This window comes from Myotis yumanensis, unplaced genomic scaffold (genome assembly GCF_028538775.1).
Source record: "Myotis yumanensis isolate MYYU_CA2020_CCGP unplaced genomic scaffold, mMyoYum1.0.hap1 SCAF_2, whole genome shotgun sequence".
Lineage (NCBI taxonomy): Eukaryota > Metazoa > Chordata > Mammalia > Chiroptera > Vespertilionidae > Myotis > Myotis yumanensis.
Genome location: NW_027223753.1, coordinates 99,139,444 through 99,145,496, shown reverse-complemented (window position 1 = coordinate 99,145,496; position 6,053 = coordinate 99,139,444). Strand labels below are relative to the sequence as shown.

At 43.2% G+C, this 6,053-nt stretch overlaps 1 pseudogene; it reads right to left on the bottom strand.

Moving 5' to 3' along the window:
• Positions 1 to 1,535: 1,535 nt before the first annotated feature.
• On the bottom strand, positions 1,536 to 1,893 carry LOC139001998 (NHP2-like protein 1 pseudogene; annotated as a pseudogene).
• Between the last annotated feature and the right edge of the window lie 4,160 nt (positions 1,894 to 6,053).

The window sequence follows — 6,053 nt, the reverse complement described above, 5'->3', positions numbered from 1 at the left end:
GTTCCCCTTTGCAGAAAGCTCTTCAAAAGAATTACCCACCGCCTTCCTAAGTCCAAAGGCCGAATTTCTGTCCTCATCCTATGTGACCAATCAGCAACATATGGCCCATCTCTTGCCGCCTCCTCCTCTTCGTTTTTCTCTTATGTCACAGGCTGCTTCTCAGCCCCCTCAGCGCTTCCTCTTACCTTCCACCCTTTCATGTAGGAGGAGGTGTTCATGTTCTCTTGCTGCTATAACAAAGGACTGCAAACTTGGTGCTTAAACAATGCAATTATATCTCCCTACAGGTCTGGAGCTCAAAAACCCAACATGGATCTCAGTGAACTAACTTCAAGGTGTCAGCAGGACTGTGTTCCTTTCTGGAGGTTCCAGGAAGCCTCATTTCCTTGCCTTTTCCAGCTCCCGAAGGGTGTCCTCATTCCCTGGCTCTTGGGTCCCTTCCTCAAAGCCAGCAACATTGCATCTCTCCAACTCTTACTCCATCATCACAGATCCCTCTGACCATAACAATGAGGTTCTCCATCTTTAAAGATTGTGTGATCAGATGGAAACCAAGCACCTGATTTCCACCCACACCAGTGGATGGCCACCCCAGCCTTTCCTCTGCCCAGTTTAACAATCTGGAACTAACTGACTCCTCTTTCTCTTTTACATGCTTCATCTTGCATGTCAGAAAGTCTTGTCTCGACCTTAAAAATATATCCAGCCTGCTTTAAATAATCCAGTGTGTGTTGGAGGTGCCGAGAAGGAGAGGGAAAAGAGCATTTAAAAGAAACAAGATTGCTCATGTTCTGGTAATTGTTGAAGCAGGATGATGGGTCCATGGAGGTTCATTATGTTAACTATTATCTCTACTTTGTATATGTCTGAAATTTTCCATAATATGTTTTAATTGCATGTACCATTGAATCCAGCAGTCCCATTCCTTTTAAAGTAAAAGAAATAGTAAATAATAATACTCTAACATTGTTTTCAGAAGCAAAAATGATGGCAACAAAGTACATACCTATTGACAAAGATATTGTTGTAGGTCTATACAATTATAGATCGACATCACTTTGAACATTTCATGTCAATCCCTTCTGGTCTGTAAGATTTCTATTGAGTAATCAGCCGGCAGTCTTATGGAAGCTCCCTTGTATGTAATTAACTCTTTTACCTTGCTGCTTTTATGATTCCCACTTTGTCTCTAACCTCTGGCATTTTAATTACGATGTGTATGATGTGTCTTGGTGTGGGCCTCTTCGGGTTAATCTTGTTTGGGACTCTCTGAGCTTCCAGGACTTGATGTCTATTTCCTTTACCAGGTTAGGGAAGTTGATTCCTTCTAATGTATTCTTTATTTCAGTTATTGTATTCCTTATTTCTGATTGATTCTTTGGAAATGTTTCTGTCTCTGGTTGTGTGTTTTTTCCAAAAAATATAAAAATCAGATTTACTACTACAATATTTTTATAACAATAGAAGGTAGCTGGAAATCCTACAGGCTAACACAGACAACATGATACACAACCCCAGGGGCAGAAGCCACCGGTTTAGACTAAGAACCTTTCAATGGACTGCTGAATGGATTGGATCTGTTGCTTCAGCTGTGAGCCTTCTTTGATGGAGACCTCACAGGCCCACCCCAGGGGCTGCTTGGAGCGCACAAACACATAGGGCACATTCTTGTCATCACACAGCAACGGGAGGTGCAAGATGATCTCTAGGTCTCTGCGTCTGCAGCCATCACAATGAGCTCAGAGATGCCTCTGTTAAGGGTTTTGGTGGCCTCATTGGCTCCTTTTTGAAGCTGCTTGTAGTAACATGACTGCTGAATGAAGTCCAATCATTTTTTGGTGAGGTGGGCATCTGCGAGAGGTAGGCCTGTGGGTTTACCCTAGCCTCAGTCATAGCTGCGGTTCCGCGGTCCCGCCTCTCCTCCAGAAGCGCCGCAGTACAGAGGGGCACTCCACTCTGCTGGAAAGTTGCACCAAAGCCCTATCTCCAATTTTATGTTTCCTATGTCATTGTTGACATTTTCACTAAATTCATTGAGCTTTCTCATAACCAATGTTTTGAACTCTGCATTTGTTAGATTGCTTGTCTCATTTTCATTTAGTTCTTTTTCTGGAGATTTGTCCTTTTCTTTGGGACAAGTTTCTCTGTCTCCTCATTTTGGCTGCCTCCCTGTGTTTTTTCTATGTATTAGGTAGAGCTGCTGTGTCTTCCAGTCTTACCAGAGTGACCTACTGTAGCAGGTGTTCTGTGGGGCCCAGGGATGCAGCCCCTTGTCACCTGTGCTGGGTGCTGCATGGCTGTTCCTTGTGTGTAGATTGTTGCACCCCTATTGCAGTTGGGCCTTGATTGCTGTTACAATGTCAGTAGGAAGGAGTGGCCCTCAAACCGACTGGCTGTGAGGAATGGCCGTGAGTCCAGCAGATGAGCTGGTGTGCAGGGCTGACCACATGGATAGGGACTTGCTTCAGCGGGGCTCTGGAGCCTGCCAAGTCCCTCCTTTGGGTGTGTTGTTTGTGGAAGTCAGTGGGTGGTGCTCTGATTTGGTCTGAAACCAGCCATTGGGTATGTTGATTCCAGGGCCTCTTGGGAGATACTCTGGCCAGGCCACGGTCAGCCACTGCCTGTGCCTGGCCTGGGGCCACCTGGTAGGAGATGGTTGATGCCCGTGCTGGGATTGGAGGTGGCTGTGAGAAGCTGAACTGTGACCCAAGGCCAACCGCCACTAGAGCAGGGCTTTAGGCCGCTTAGTAAGAGGTATGGGGCATGCTGAGGCCAGACACTGCTTGTCCCTAGTTGGTGAACCTTTGAGACATTTTAGTAAAGTCTGCATCTTGAACCAAGGCCATCAATTTGTGTGGAATCACCAATGAAAGAGGTTCTAGCACAGTGGTTCTCAACCTTGGCTGCACATTAGAATCACCTGGGAATCTTTTTAAAATCCTGATTTCTGGGCCTCATCCTCCGGAAATTGTTTCTTTGTTATGGGGTGGGGCCACAACATTAGTAACAAAGAAACAGAATTTCCGGAGGATGAGGCCCAGAAATCAGGATTTTAAAAAGATTCCCAGGTGATTCTAATGTGCAGCCAAGGTTGAGAACCACTGTTCTAGCAGGTCACAAGTGGGTGGGGTTGTGTTCAGGAATAACCAGGGTAGGTGAATGGTGTTAGCCAAGTTAATGGAGACTCAGATTTGGTGGCCACCTGTGCCTGCTGACTGGGTGGGGAAACAATTGTCTCTTTTGTCGAAAGTAGAGGCGCCCCTCTAGCCCTCAGTTTGAAACCAGATAATATACTTCTTCCCCGTATGTCCCTGGTACTTTCCAAGATGCAGCCCCGGAGCTGGAGCTGAGTGAGTGAGTCTGTGAGCAAGTGAAGCTGCGCACAGACCCTTTAAGACCTGCAGTGCTTAGGTCTCCAGCAGCCTCCGGCTCACTCAGCCACAGTCTCTGCTGGTTTTCACAGCCACAAGTTTGGGGATGTCTCCTCTGGCGCCGGAGTCCTGATGTAGGGCTGGGACCCTTTGCTCATCACGAAGGACTTCCACAGCTCAGATATCCCTCTCATTTCCTTTTCTTTTTTTGTTTTCAGAGAGGAAGGGAGAAGAGAGAGAGAGAGAGAGAGAGAGAGAGAGAGAGAGGGAAACATCAATGTGAGAGAGAAAAATTGACTGTTTCTCCCCCCCCCCCCCCGCCCCCCGCCCCGCTTCTCGCACACACACATTCACATACACCCGGACTGGGGACCAAACCCGAAACTGGGTATGTGCCCTGACCAGAAATCGAACCAGCAACTTTTTGGTGCACAAGGTATGGGACCTGCCCATTCTGGATTTCCATTCCTCCTACCAGTCTCATTGTGGCTCCTGTGTGTCTTTAGTTATGAGAATTCTGATTAGCTAGTTTTCAGGTGGTTCTCAATGATGGTTGTTCTGTAATTTAGTTGTAATGTTGACAGGTTGTGGGAGGAGGCTAGCACTGCATTTACCTACTCTGCCAACTTGACTGGAAGTATGTGTTTGCATTTTAAATAAGCCCCTATTTTTTCTTTACAGATGATCCTATTATCTGTAAATATGGCAGTTTCTTCTCTTTCTGTTCTCATTTTCCCTATTTAATTATTTTCCCTTAGAGATAGGAATAAACTGTTTCTTAAAGTCTGGCAGAAGTCATCTAAGCATAGTCTTTGAGGACAAGAGAAGACTGACTATCTTCCAATTTATTTAATGCCTTTGGTCTGTCAGAGTTTTTTACTTTTACTAAGATATTTGATAAAGTTTATTCCTATATATCTTAAAGTATCATCTTGAATTAACTTTTCAACTCATTTGAATTCTGCCTCTATGAGTGCTTTAAAAGTGGGTATTTGTGTGGCATATATTCTGCAAATATTTGTGTTGTCTTTTCACATTGAAAACCAATATATAGGAGTATAAAATTCTGAGTTTATCTTCTTTTCCTTAAAAATTTAAAAAACATTATTCCACTATCTTGCTTCTGATGTTGCTGTTCAAAAGTTGGATGTCTATTAGCTTTTTGGTTGCTTTCTTTTATGATTACTTTCCTCTTGAAAATCTTGAGCATTTTCTTTTTTGATAGCCTATGCAGGGGTGGGCAAAAGTAGGTTTACAGTTATGAGTATTTGAAACTTCATTCTTGTCATATTTATTTACTACTTGCTGTATTATTATTTCTTATTATTATTAACCTACTTTTGCCCACCCCTGCATTTCACCATAATGTATATAGGGTTTTTTGTAGCTATTGATGAATGAACAAAGGAATGACATATGGCCCTTTGAACACAGCCAACCTCTCTGCAAGTTGTCCTTAACTAGGCCATGAAAACAATCTGAGCAATAGCTAGATGAGCCATCAGGCTGCCCTCACTGCTGAGCTAGGGTCATGGGGAGGGCAGAGGTGCATGCTCAGAACCAGCAGTGAGGGCACCTCTGCCCTCCCCATGACCCTAGCTCTGCACATTCCCTGTCATATTTCTTACCTTCTCTTCATTTTTCACCACTTTGTCATTTTAATAACTTTAGCTTTATTGACATACAATTCAAATCTTTTCTTTTCAAATTTGAAAGTGCTTATTATCTTTTTTAAAAATTTATTTTCTTGTTTAAAGTATTACAAATAGTAGTACATATGTCTCCTTTTTTTCCCCATTGACTTTCCCCTGGCCTCCCTACACCCTTGCACATGCCCTTACCCTCCCGCCCCCTGCAGTGTCTTGTGTCCATTGGTTATGCTTATATGCATGCATATAAGTCCTTTGATTGATCTCTTACTCCCCCCACAACACTCCCCAGCCTTCCCGCTGTAATTTGACAGTCTGTTCAATGCTTCTCTGCCTCTGTATCTATCTTTTTGTTCATTAGGTTATAATGTTCTTTATTATCCATAAGTGAGTGAGATCATGTGGTATTTTTCTTTCACTGCCTGGTTTATTTCACTTAGCATAATGATCTTCAGTTCCATCCATGCTGCTGCAAATGGTAAGAATTCTTTCTTTTTTATAGCAGCATAGTATTCCATTGTGTAGATGTACCACAGTTTTCTAATCCATTCATCTGCTAATGAGCATTTAGGCTGTTTCCAAATCTTAGCTATCGTTAATTGTGATGCTATGAACATAGGGGTGCATACATCCTTTCTGATTGGTGTTTCTGTTTTCTTGAGATATATTCCTAGAAGTGGTATTACTGGGTCAAATGGCAGTTCCATTTTTAGCTTTTTGAGGAAACACCATACTGTTTTCCACAATGACTGCACCATTCTGCATTCCCACCAGCAGTGAAGGAGGGTTCCTTTTTCTCCTCATCCTCTCCAGCACTTGTCATTTGTTGATTTGTTGATGATGGCCATTCTGACAGGTGTGAGATGATACCGCATTGTTGTTTTGATTTGCATCTCTCAGATGATTAGTGACTTTGAGCATGTTTTCTCATGTCTCTTGGCTTTCTGAATGTCCTCTTTCAAAAAGTGTCTATTTAGGTCCTTTGCCCATTTTTTGATTGGGTTGTTTATCTTCCTTTTGTTAAGTTGTATGA